The following is a 13,054-nucleotide window of genomic DNA, read 5'->3' as shown; positions in this document are numbered from 1 at the left end:
GAGAAAAGTGTTATAATGACCTTACTTTTTGGGGGAGAAATGTGGGTTACTGCTTATTCAACATGCTTTTGGGTTTGACTTGCTATCACATGTTTTCTTCTTTTAATCTAGACTTTTATGTATTTTCTGCATTTTCTTCACTGACCATATATTTTTGGCATATATTACTGTCATAAAAATCATCTGCATAAAAACATCTTGCCCTCACCAAAATCAACAAAAATGGAAACTTTAAAAGTGATATAAGAACACACACACATATAATTTTTTGTTTGTTTTGTTTTGAGACAGAGTCTTCCTCTGTCACCAGGCTGGAGTGCAGTGGTGCGATCTTGGCTCACTGCAACCTCCGCCTCCTGGGTTCAAGCGATTCTCCCATCTCAGCCTCCTGAGTAGCTGGGACTACAGGTGTGCGCCACCACATCCAGCTAATTTTTGTATTTTTAGTAGAGACGGGGTTTCATCATGTTGGCCAGGATGGTCTCGATTTCTTGACCTCGTGATCTGCCCTCCTCGGCCTCCCAAAGTGCTGGGATTACAGGCATGAGCCACGGTGCCCAGTCACATAATGTAATTTTTAAGTAAAGATTCAGAGAAAAGAAGTTTTAATAATAGTGAGAGCTGATGTTTGCCTAGGACTTTACCATTTGATAGTTGTTTTTATATATGTTATATTAGAGGTATAATAGTTTAGTATCTGAAGTCAGACAGCTCAAATCTTGGCTCTGCCACTTACCAGATATGGTTTGGGCAAGGTATTGACCTTCTCTAAGCCTCAGTTTTATCTCTGTACCTGTTTCCTAAGGTTATTATGAAGATTTGGTGGGACAATGCATAGAATGTGCTTATAGGGGCTAGATTATGCCAAATGTTCACTTCACATTACTTACTGTCTTTTTCTTTTAAACCACAACACTCTTATGAAAAAGTAGGGCATGTGGGATTATTTTTACTTTACCAAAGAAGAAAATAGTGTTCAGAGAGATTAGGTGAATGACAAGTAATTCTTTCATTTTAAATTGAGTTTCCATTGCAGTCTTAATGGCAAGACTGGAAAAGGGAATCCAGTGAGTTCCCTGGGCCCTTTCCTTAGGGTGGAGCTAACACACAGGGAATGTGAAACACCCGCTGAGCCACTCTTGTGGGGTTAGAACCCCCAAAGATCTGGTACCGTCAGATATTCTATATAGTCACATAGCTAATGGCTTCAAGTTCAACTTGAGCTGAATGTTAATAGGGTAGATTCAAATCATTTTTCACTGTTTTGAGGGGCTTGGAGTGGGGAGGTGATGAAGAACAATTGTAATAACTCCAGTAACTTTCTCATTTCTAAATGCAAATTACTTCTCTGAGAATTTCTGTGTGTAGGTAGCCTGTGAAAGCTACTTTCAAGGCTCAGCTTCCTTGGTTAATGTAGCTTTGCTAAAGGGGCATACAGGCCTTCACACCATACAGTGCTGGCTGGCCCTAGTCTTACTTGGCTGGGAGATATGTTGATCCAGTGGCTTTATATGAGGCTTATCTTTTAGAGCTACTTGAAAAGTAATGCCTCCCATCAGCCTGTAACAAAGATGCACTCTGCCATTTCTTCCTAGCAATTACATTTTCTGTTCTAAATTAATGTCACCTCACAGCATTCTTTTACCATTCTTTGGCATTTAATCCAATTTTCTTCTTCCTAACAAACAATTTTAAAAACAAACTCATTCCTTTTAAAATGAACTGAAATGTTCAAATGTTTCCTAGGAACGCGTTCAGTCCTCATTCTATTGTTGTTTCTTGCAAAAATATTCCTGGATTGCTCAGCTTTGAGAGAAACTATGAAAATGAAAAATTCCCAATAAATAAAGGGAGATAATTCACTTTATAAAAGAATTCTTTTCTTTGCACCGGCATGTGTAATAAAAAGAAAGACATACAAATTCTTTACTCACTGATGGGTTCTGTTAGCAATACATTTAATTTTCAGACACAAAATGTTAGGAGTCAGTTGACTACCAAAATCTCTGAAATCACATGGTTGAGGAGATAATTTAAAATGCAAACATTTGATACATACCAAAGTTTTCAGTGATATAGCTATTTGGCAACCTCCAAGTGGAATCTACAGAGATAGTCTGGAAAGTCAATGTTAAAAGACTCGTAAAATCATGTCTTCAGATTTTGATGAAAACATAGTTTAGCGAACTTAATTCTAGAAGACAGTAAGCTGGAAAAGCAAGGTTTAAAAGCCAGACCACAGACAGAGAAATACTTCACATAGGCACAATAATCTTCAAGAAATAGATAAATGTATTGGATATTTATTTTTATTTGTAATAATTCTAAGAAGTTATCCCATAACTACAAAATGCCACACAAGCATAGCAGCTTTTATCCAATTGCTATATGTCCTTGGGCATGTTTTTATAATAATAGAAATGTTAGTTTTGCTGTTCACATACAAACCCCAATGTAGCTAATTAAATTTCAGCCTTAATAGGATTCTACTGGAATTAAAGAAAGATACTGCACACATTACTTCCTGCCCTGACCATTTGAGTGTTGCTGACAGCAGATAAAAAGGCATCACATCCCTTTGGTATGGCATTGCCAGCTTTAAGGAAAACAATGCCAGGCAAACTGGGCAGAGAAGCTGGAAATCCTTCAGGAATGAGATACAACATGAGTGGGTATGTGCGCATACACATGCAGGTAGAAATATATGTTATTAATATTTACCCAAAACTTGTTACAGAGCACATACAACAAATTTTCTTGAAAATAGGTGGCTGTCAGATTAAATTCATAATGTCTCAACCTTGATGAAAATTCTATGTGTGTCAACTGCAGGCTATAAAATCTACTTTTTAAAAAAAAGGTTTACACAAACAAAAATGATAGATTATCCATATTCTACCCTCCCCAGTTCAAATCCAGATCCTTGGGGAGGGTGAGATGCACTGCACCCCCAAATCAAGACATGTATAAGGAAACTGAATTAATGTTAAGTGTTGCAATTGGCATTTTTTTAAAGCAATCAAAGCTGCTGGAATTAGTTTTTCTATCAAGTTTTATCCCTAGCATGAAATTCAGATGCAGAGTTTGGAACCTGGGCAAGGCAGGACTGTATTTTCCAAATATGGCAACAGCCACCTGCCCTTTTAACACTGTGATATGGGCGCTCCTACTTCAAGAAGTCGGGCCGATAGTCCATTTTATTAAGTATGGGTGGATAAATGGCAAGGCACAAGGGTTGCTATATGACTTCCAGAGCATGTCATACAGCGCAATACATCTTCTTCTGGGATCACTTTCTTGGGAGTGTGTGTCTTGGGAGCTCTGGCCAACATGTAAAATGACTAGCCAGCCTGAAGCCACCATGCTGAAGATACTGTGTGGAAAAGCTCCATAGAGATGATAGAGATAGAGATACCTGAGGAACCCCACTGTTCTAGACTCCAGTTATTGAAATCTTTCACCACCAAAAGAGAGAGACAAGAGAGAGCCAGTCTTCAAATCATTTCACTCCCAGCCTTCAAGCCAGCCCTAGCTGATGCTGAGGGCAGCAGACACCAGCCATCCTCATGAAGCCCTGCTCAAATTGCAAAGTGGTGAGCAAAATAAGTAGTGTTGGCTGGGCACCGTCACTCACCTGTAATCCCGGCACTTTGGGAGGCTGGGATTGCTTGAGCCTAGGAGTTCGAGACCAGCCTGGGCAATATAGCACAAACCTGTCTCTACAAAATAAATAAATAAGTAGTGTCATTCTAAGTCACCAAGTTCTCTGCTGGTCTGCTGTATAGCAGTAGATAAGCAGAACATTAGGATTTGGGAAAAAAAAAACTTTGTTACAGCCAAATGCTAAGTATAAGTGAATATACCCATAGAGTCATTTGATCCGCAAATTAATAAACTGTAATTTAAATAACAGCTTTATTGTTGGAGTTGAAGCAGAAAATTATGTTGATAAGAGCTGCTGACATACATGGAAGTAAGTGTTGGCTGACTGGGTCTCCTAACAAGACTTCTGAAACTTAACCATAGTCTTATGTCCTGATTTCTTAACTATGACCATCAAGTTAATAAAAAGGCAGAGGGTGTAGCAGCCTTTCCATTGCCTACTTCTCATGATTCGCTGGGTCAGGAATTGGGGTAGAGCTCCACTGGGTAGTTCAAGATGGCTTCGCCAGGCGCGGTGGTTCATGCCTGCAATCCCAGCACTTTGGGAGGTCAAGGTGGGTGGATCACCTGAGGTCAGGAGTTTGAGACCAGCCTGGCCAACATGGTGAAACCCATCTCTACTAAAAATACAAAAATTAGCTGGGAGTGGTGGTGCATGCCTGTAATCCCAGCTACTCAGGAGGCTGAGGCAGAAGAACATCTTGAACCTGGGAGGCAGAGGTTGCAATGAGCCGAGATTGCACCACTGCACTCCAGCCTGAGTGACAGAGAAAGACTCCATCTCAAAAGCAAACAAAAACAACATAAAAAGAAGACTTGAACTCACTTGACTGCTCCTCTACATGGCCTCTCTGAGTCCGTGTGCTAGTCGCTGGTCTTATCACTCACAAGTCTAGCCCAAGCTTGCTTATTTATTTATTTGAGACGGAGTTTCGTTCTTGTTGCCCAGGCTGAAGTGAAATGGTGCGATCTTGGCTCACCGCAACCTGTCTCTCGGGTTCAAGCGATTCTCCTGCCTCAGCCTCCCAAGTAGCTGGTATTACAGGCATGCACCACCATGCCCGCTAATTTTGTATTTTTAGTAGAGATGGGGTTCTCCATGTTGGTCAGGCTGGTCTCGAACTCCCGACCTCAGGTGATCTGTCCGCCTCGGCCTCCCAAAGTGCTGGGATTACAGGCGTGAACCACTGTGCTAATCCTCCCCAAGCTGCTTTAAACTTTAAAGCATGGAGGCTGGTCCCCCTAGAGGGAGGAAGCGGAAGCTGCCAGACCTCTATGACCTGAGCTTGGAAGTCTCAGAACATCACTTTCATTGTATCCTTCCACTGCCAAATGAAATCATAAACCAAGTCAAGGGGAGGGAAAAGAGACTCCACCTCTTGACTTGTGTGACATTATGTGTACACAAGATGGGAAGAAATTGATGGTGGCCATTTTGGAGAGAAAAGGAAAGAGCAATTGCATCTGAGCAGGGAGGGAGTGGTTCTAATTCTGGTTCTGCCAATAACTAGCTTTGCGGTGTTGGCCAAGTCACCTGAAAATGCTTAACCGGTTTGCTCAAAGGACAGGTGAGCAAAATGAGCCATAAGCTCCAAGATTCTGTCTAGTTCTAAAAATTTGCTTCTAATCAAGGCAGAACCTACATTAGCCTAAAAGGTGGGAGAGGAAGAGAAGTCAACAGAAACACAATGTATGAATTATCCACTTGTGCTCTTCTGGGCTGCTGTTTAACCTTTCACTGTGGACTGCTGTGACATCTCCCTCATCAACCATTACACAACCTCAGCTTTTGAGGCCTATTCTTCTATCTTTAGGACTCTGTTCCTGTTACAACTTATTCTACTTCAGCCTCACAAGGTGGGAAATCAAAATACTGTTTTTTTTTTCAGCTAAGGTATTATCTTTTATAGGGAGTAGGAAGCTTTAGGTTACAAAACAAGTTGGGAGAAAGATCCTGGAAACGAGGCTTTGAGAAAATAATGTAGAACATCTCTTATAAATGTTGTGTCAAACAACCTGAATCCAATATTGCAAAATGAGACCTCTGAAGTAAACTGAAACAGATTTTGGTGGGGAGACATTTTAAAAACTCTTCAACCATGGGCTTTATTACTTTGAAATATACAATTCTTTCAGCAAGTATTCTCAAAAACTTCATTGTAGGAGGACCACAAGTTGCCATAGGGGCCCCCTGAGCTAAGTCTTTGATCAGTAATTGATGAGATTCAATTTGTAGTATCTATGCTAGGTGCATGGGGTCTCTATCTTGAGCTCATAATTCAGTAAATTAATCTGGTGTTTTTTAATTTGGGCGACTAAGTTAGACATAGCATTTGAGCCCTTATTGGCTGCATCCACTTGAGGAATTTCAGCAACAACCCCCAGGCTCAGGCCTCTGTATACCTGGTGCTAGCTAGTTACTTGCGTGCTACAGAGACACTAAAAGAACTGGAACTGAGATCTACCCCAATCCTAGATTATCTTTCTGTCATTAAGCTCTCAACCCCTCCCTATGCCCTTCCTACTCTATTGTCAAGAATTCTCAGGCCTTGTTTAACTAAAAAGATTCCCCAAATAAGGACATGGTAATGTTTTTGGTAACCATAAATAATATAGAAATCCTTATGCTCAAGAATGTAGCTTACCATCACTATGAAAACACAGAGGCCAGGCATGGTCACTCATGCCTGTAATCCAAGCACTTTGGGAGGCCAAGGTGGGCAGATCACTTGAGGTCAGGAGTTCGAGACCAGCCTGGCCAACATGACGAACCCTCATCTCTAATAAACATACAAAAATTAGGCAGGCGTGGTGGAGTACTCTTGTAATTCCAGTTACTCGGGAGGCTGAGGTAGGAGAATCGCTTGAGCTTGGGAGGCAGAGGTTGCAGTGAGCCGAGGTCATACCACTGCACTCCAGCCTAGGTGACAGAATGAGACTCTGCTTCTAAATAAATAAATAAATAAATCATAGAACATTGTTAGATCCACCACTCACTCATTTAAAAAAATTCTTTCTCTAAACTCTTGTTCTCTCTCCTAGCCAAGATCATCCCCTCCTTTCCCTAATACCTTGAGACTGCCTCCTCCCCAATTTCCAATGCATCCATTCTGCCAAAATTTCAATTTAGGCAATTCAAATCCGAATACAGGAAGAATATTCTTTCAGATGTTATGAGCAAAGATTTGAGTCAATCTGTGAACGGTCACTGAGTTTTGGGTGAGAGGGCGGCAAGGAGGGAGCAGCACTTGAAGATCTCCAATCAGTAAAGTTTTTGTTATCTGTTCAATTCTCATTGTTCCTTAATCCTCCCATTCTCTTTACCTTCTGATGATAATCTTCAGTAAAACTACCCACCATAAGAGGATGGGAAAAACAGGAGTAGCAGTAATTCCATATTAACGAGAAAGTGAAATTTGGGGGTTGAACAGCAGATCTGGAGCTACTTCCTTATGGTATTTGCACCCAGGAATCAACCTAAAAAAATCCACAGGAACTCATAATCAAGCAAAACTAAATGCCGCCAAATGTGATAAATGTGGGACATATGTTCACTTTAGTCCTGTCCCAGGAATGCCCCATCTTACCACACTCCATCAGGACAGCTTCAAAGTAATGTAATGTTAAGAACAACAATCACAAAAAACTTTGTGTTCTCAAGGAACCCATGGTTGTGCATGCTTGTCGAACACACACAACTCACCTAAGGCAGGGATTTTTTATTTTGAATATGGTGACACGGTCTGGATATAGACTTCTCTTAATAAAACTACCCACCAGAAAGCTGCATAAGAATATCAGTAAGTGTCTGGGTGCGGTGGCTCTCAGAGCCTGTAATCCCAGTGCTTTGAGAGGTCGAGGTGGGAGGGCAGCTTGAAGCCAGGAGTTTGAGGCCTATCTGGGCAACGCAACGAGACCTCCTCTCTATAAAAAGATTTTTAAAAATGAGCCGGGCATGGTGCACGCGCCTGTAGTCCCAGTTACTCAGGAGGCTGATTCAGGAGGATCGTTTGAGACCAGGAGTCCCAGACTGCAGTGAGCTATGATCATGCCACTGCACTCCAGCCTGGGCAGCAGAGCAATACCTTGTCTCTAAAAACAAAAAAACAAAAAAACCCACAAGGCCGGGTGCGGTGGCTCACGCCTGTAATCCCAGCAGTTTGGGAGGCCGAGGCAGGTGTATCACCTGAGGCCAGGAGTTCGAGACCAGCCTGGACAACATGGTGAAACCCTGTCTCTACTAAAAATACAAAAATTAGCTGGGTGTGGTGGCACACATCTGTAATCCCAGCTACTCTGGAGGCTAAGGTGAGAGAATTGCTTGAACCCGGGAGGCGGAAGCTGCAGTGAGCAGAGGTTGTGCCACTGCACTCCAGCCTGGGTGACACAGCGAGCCTCGGTCTCAAAAAAAAAAAAAAAAATGCCCCCACAAACCTGTTAACTGGGTTAAGTTGATGTAAGAAATCTAAATATCAAAGTTCTAAGCATTCCTTAGCTTAGCCTCTAGAGCAGGTCACTGACCAGCAGGGTGGCCTTGGACACCGTCTCTCAAAGCCTGCTACTCAGCAGGACGACTGGGGCCCTGGCCACAGCAGTAGCTTCATAGATGATGCCCATGATTACCACAGCGGGTGCAGCACTAGTTGAGCTTTGGTGGAAGGAACTGCTGAAGTTCCTGACATGATGGGGCAGGGGTCCGAGTCATTTGGATTTAACCATAAAATGGGAAAATCTGGAGCAGTATCTTGTGATTTCCCACTCAAGACGCCAAAGGGGCCGTATTGCGGCCCGTGACACCCACTTCCTTCCTTTTCCGGGGGAAACGCCCCCTCCTCCACCGAAGCCGGCCGCGGCACGCCGCCTTCCCACTAGAGCCTGCGGCCTCGGCGGCCTTGACCGCAATCCCACCCCCAGCCAAAGCCCCACCACGCGCACGCGCACGCGGCGAAGCCAGAGACCCGGGCTGGGCGGGTAAGCGCCCGCGCCTGCCGAGGGTCCCCTGCTCCCTCCAGGGGGCAGGGCACGAGGGGGGCGGGGCGATCGCGAGGCCCCGCCTTGCCCTTGGCGGCGCTGGGCCATGCGGAGGCCCACGTGAGTAGACTGCCCGCTGGCCCACGGGCCGGGGCGCGCAGGCGCCCGGTGGAGGGCGGAGGTGGCAAAAGGGTGAACGCGGAGGAGGGAGTGCCTGGGAACAGGCAGCATACGCTTGGCGCGGTGCCTCGCAGCTGTCTGCGGGTGGGGCCGCCGCTTTCCCTTGCAGACGAAAGCTGCTGACGGGAAAACCACGCGGGAGGGGGAGCTTCTAGGCCTTGGCCCTTTCCCCTCAAAGGCCGCGGGAACCTAGGGCTGGGGAATCCTGGCGGAGGCTCTGGGCATTATTACAGATGGTCGTTGAGGGTCGCAAAGACCAAGCCTCGAGGCCCTCCTCGCCCCGCTACTAGCTGTGACCTTTGGAAAGTCACTTGGCTTGCGTCTCAGTTTCCCCTTTTCTTGAGGGCTTGCGGCCTGAGAGTGGCGAAGAAGAAAAGAGTTAATGTCGCAGTCACTACCTGCCTAGTGGGTATTTAGATGCCCAGTCATGCCTTTGCTCTGGGAGCACTGCCGTGGATTTGTACCCTGGCTTGGGGGCCCCAGGGCAATCTCGGCCGCATTGCCTATGCGAGCTTGGCCCCAGTTTCCTTATCGGGGCACAGAATTTCCTTCAAAGGTAATGAAAAGAGGTGAAATCTGTCACCTTTAGTGCCTGGCACATAGTGGGCTCGTAAACCCAGTTACAGGCTTTAGGCCGCGCACAAGGCATGTAACTAAAGCTGATCCTTTCATAGGAGGGGAACGCAGACATCGTGCCAGCCGGTTGTGCATGCCCGCCGAACAGAGGTCGAGTTCCACTCTGTCGGCTGGCCAGGGAGAAGGAATGCAATTATTCATTTATTAAGTACACTCCCATTGATCCCTGCCTTAGAAAAAGCTGCTCAGTCTTACTTTCCAAATCTTTCTAGTTTATTGTTTTAGAAAAGCTAAAGGAAGCATTTCATTGATTTTTTTCCCCCTATATTTATGCTTACAATTAGTCCTTTCCTAATGATCAAGAAGGAAACGTGATTGATCTGTATTTGTGGAGGTTATTAGTGTATTGGAATAACATGGGATAAAACAGTAATAGGAGAGCTGGCAAAACCAGATACTCTTCAACTGTTAACTGTGTTGAAAGCTTGAAAAGTATGCATGTTCTATGCTGTGTTACACTCTGGGTTTTGGTCTCAAAAATACCCCTACCTCCATTGTCTCTAGGTGGTCCTTAAAAGCTGTTATTTTTTGTAGACGTTTGTTTTGATCTTAATTTCACCTTTTCCTACCAGTAACCACTGTCAGATCCTGTTGCTACAGGAGTTCAGAGAAAATCTATTTGTAATATTATTTAGAGGATAACCACACCCTGACTTCTACAGTGTTGAGTAAATCAAACTACTGTTCTTTCTGGGAAAAACCTGCAGCTGAAACTGGGATTAGGGATAAAGAAACCCAGCTGGAGTTTGCCCCAAGTGCCAGTGATGGTTTCTGTTTATGGTCTGTTTATCGCACAACATGTTTCACCAGGATGTGACTAGCTTTTTGTGAGCCTTTCATGACCGCATGCAGTGTGCGATGCCATACATCTAAAATATGTACAAATATCTGATTGATCCTGACCCCCTTGATTAACTGTCGGATGTTTGCTAAAGTCAGTGATTTGCCCACACATAGCTCCTTGTTGGGAGAAGCAGCCATTTGATTGATGTTATGTATGAAAATTTAAAAATAAATTACTGAAAGCATATGAGGTCTAGTCAGATGAGATCCACGGGGGGAAAAATACACATATGAGGGAATCCAGGGTTTGACTTTTCCGTTTAACCAGTTTTTCATTTTAATATTTTAAACAGTTGCAGAGTTTAGCTACTAATGGTCCAGATTTTTGCAATTGGCATAAACGAGTTAGTTGTCCTTGGTCTTACTATTTCAGCTCAACATACATTATTTAACACAGTATAAATAACTACAGCAATCATAATAAACATTTATTGAGATTGTACCATTTATATTTACTATTTAAATATACCATTTATATTCATGATTTTATTTTACAGTTGACCCTTGAACAACATGGATTTGAACTATGTTGGTCCACTTACAGGTGGATTTTTTTCAATAATTTGAAAAAAAATTCAAAAAATAATTTCTAATAATTGAAATAATTTTTTTGATGTGTTAGAAAAATTTTTGGACATTTGTGACAATTTGAAAAAACAAACCAAGTAGCCTAGAAATACTGAAAAAATTAAGAAAAACTTAGGTCTATCATGAATGCAGAACATATATGTAGATACTAGTCTATTTTATCATTTACTACTGTAAAATATACACAAATCTATTATAAAAATGTAAAATTTATTAAAACATGTATACAAACATAAACCTCTTGGCACCATTTGTAGTTGATAGAAATATAAACAACAAAGATGCAGTATTAAATTGTAACTGCATAAAACTAACTGTAGTACATACTGTACTGTAATAATTTTGTAGCCACCTCCTGCCGCTATTGCCATGAGCTCAAGTGTTGTGCATATCCACTTAAAATGTCATGTGATGCTAATCATCTCTGCAGGAGCAGTCCGTCTCTCCAGAAAATTGTGTATCACAGTAAAAAGTGATCTTTGAGGTTCTCATGTATTTTTCATTGTGTTTAGTGCAATACCTTGCATAACACCATGGGCCCCATGCAATTCTGGAAGTGCTCCCAAGAAGCAGAGAAAAGTCATGACATTAGAAGAAAAAGTTGAATTGCTTGATATGTGCCATAGATGGAGGTCTGCAGCTGCAGCTGCCCGCCATTTCAGACACAATTCATCTTGTAAACTTATGGGGTTGATATTTACCGATAAATGTATTTTCCTTAATCACATTTTTTTCTCTCGCATACTTTATTGTAAGAATACTGTGTGTAATACATGTAACATACAAACTATATGTTAATCACCTGTTAATGTTATTGGTAAAGCTTGCAGTCAACAGTAGGCTATTAGTAGTTAAGTTTAGGCAGAGTCAAACGTTAAACTTGGATTTTTGACTGCACAGTGGGCTAGCACCCCTAATCCCTAGATCGTTCAAAGACCAACTGTACTATTTTGGATAATGGGGAATAAAACAATGTTTATTATATGCTCTTCCACCTCTGGAAAATCATAGCATTGTTTTTACCTTTTTTTTTTTTTTTTTTTTTTTAAGAAAAAAGAATCTTCCTGAAAAGTTATGCCTTTTAATTGTGGTATACATCCTGGCTATTTATAATATTTCATTGAGAAATTTTTGTTTCCTCTAATATTTTTGTTGTTTTTTGTTTGTTTCAAGTGAAATAACTAAATCTGAAAATGCTAATGTGGACTTAAAATAGATCTTTTGTTTAATAAAGGAATCAATAATTTTATTTTGATGCACAGCAACTATTTGAGAATCTTTTAATAAAATTGATATTGGATGATGAGGATTTTAAAACAAGGGTTTTAGACTTAAGAAAAAGAAAGGTAATTTGTATTTATCCTGTCCTTTATTAAAATAAATTTGAAAATGTAGGAAATTAGTAGTAGTGGAAAACACTGATGGATAAAAATAAGCCAATATACTTTGGCCACCATGGATTAGTTAAGGATATATATATGTGTATGTTGAGTATCATTGTTTGATTTACAAAATGCTTTCATTTTATCTTCTATAATCTATTTCTCCTATATCACTTTGGTATAGGTATTGCTTAATCCCTTTAAGAAATGAAGAAAAAACTTCAGAGAGGCTGAAAAGAATTGCCCAAGGTTGTCTGAGTCCAAGTCCTATAATGCCTTACACAATAATAGGAATTTTGACATGGTGGATGATGAATATTTTTTACTGAGACCATGGTCAGTGTGGTGCACTGAGAGTCAATACACCCAAATTACACTATGCCATTGACTGCTTTGTTCTGGTTTGTGCCTATTTCTAAGTAATAAGGATTACTGAATTTAGCAATAGTGGAAACAGAGTGATGAATGAAATGAACAAGTAAAGCGGCCCCAGCTCTCATGGAGGTTGCAATCTAGATAGAGATACAGAGAGAAAAATAATTTCAGTGTGTTAAGTGCTAAAAGATAAAGAGCACATGACCTAGATTAGGGTGTTATATAAAGCTTCCCAGGAGAAAGGATACCTTAACTAAAACCTGGAGGATAAGTAAAAGTTAGTCAAGTGAACACAGGAGGAGGTGGATGTTCTAAATAAAGGAATAGCAAGTGAAAAGACATGATGCAAAAGACAGCATCTGTAGTTCCAGGACTTGGGAAGCACAGCGTTAATTATTATAGATTTACGTGTGTAT

The 13,054-nt window shown here is 41.7% G+C and overlaps 1 long non-coding RNA gene across 1 annotated transcript in view; it reads left to right on the top strand.

Annotated features, from left to right (window-relative positions):
* The first annotated feature begins 8,570 nt into the window (after nucleotides 1–8,570).
* The window catches only part of LOC126947661 (uncharacterized), a 54,505-nt gene continuing 50,021 nt past the window's right edge, over nucleotides 8,571–13,054 (top strand). Inside the window, exon 1 of the long non-coding RNA XR_007723160.1 lies at nucleotides 8,571–8,754. This is a non-coding gene — a long non-coding RNA (uncharacterized LOC126947661). The remainder of the gene's footprint in view (nucleotides 8,755–13,054) is intronic.

The sequence above is a fragment of the Macaca thibetana genome, chromosome 2 (genome assembly GCF_024542745.1).
Source record: "Macaca thibetana thibetana isolate TM-01 chromosome 2, ASM2454274v1, whole genome shotgun sequence".
In the NCBI taxonomy this organism is placed as follows: domain Eukaryota; kingdom Metazoa; phylum Chordata; class Mammalia; order Primates; family Cercopithecidae; genus Macaca; species Macaca thibetana.
Note: the sequence above shows the minus strand (reverse complement) of the source record. Positions and strands in the feature narration are given on the sequence as shown.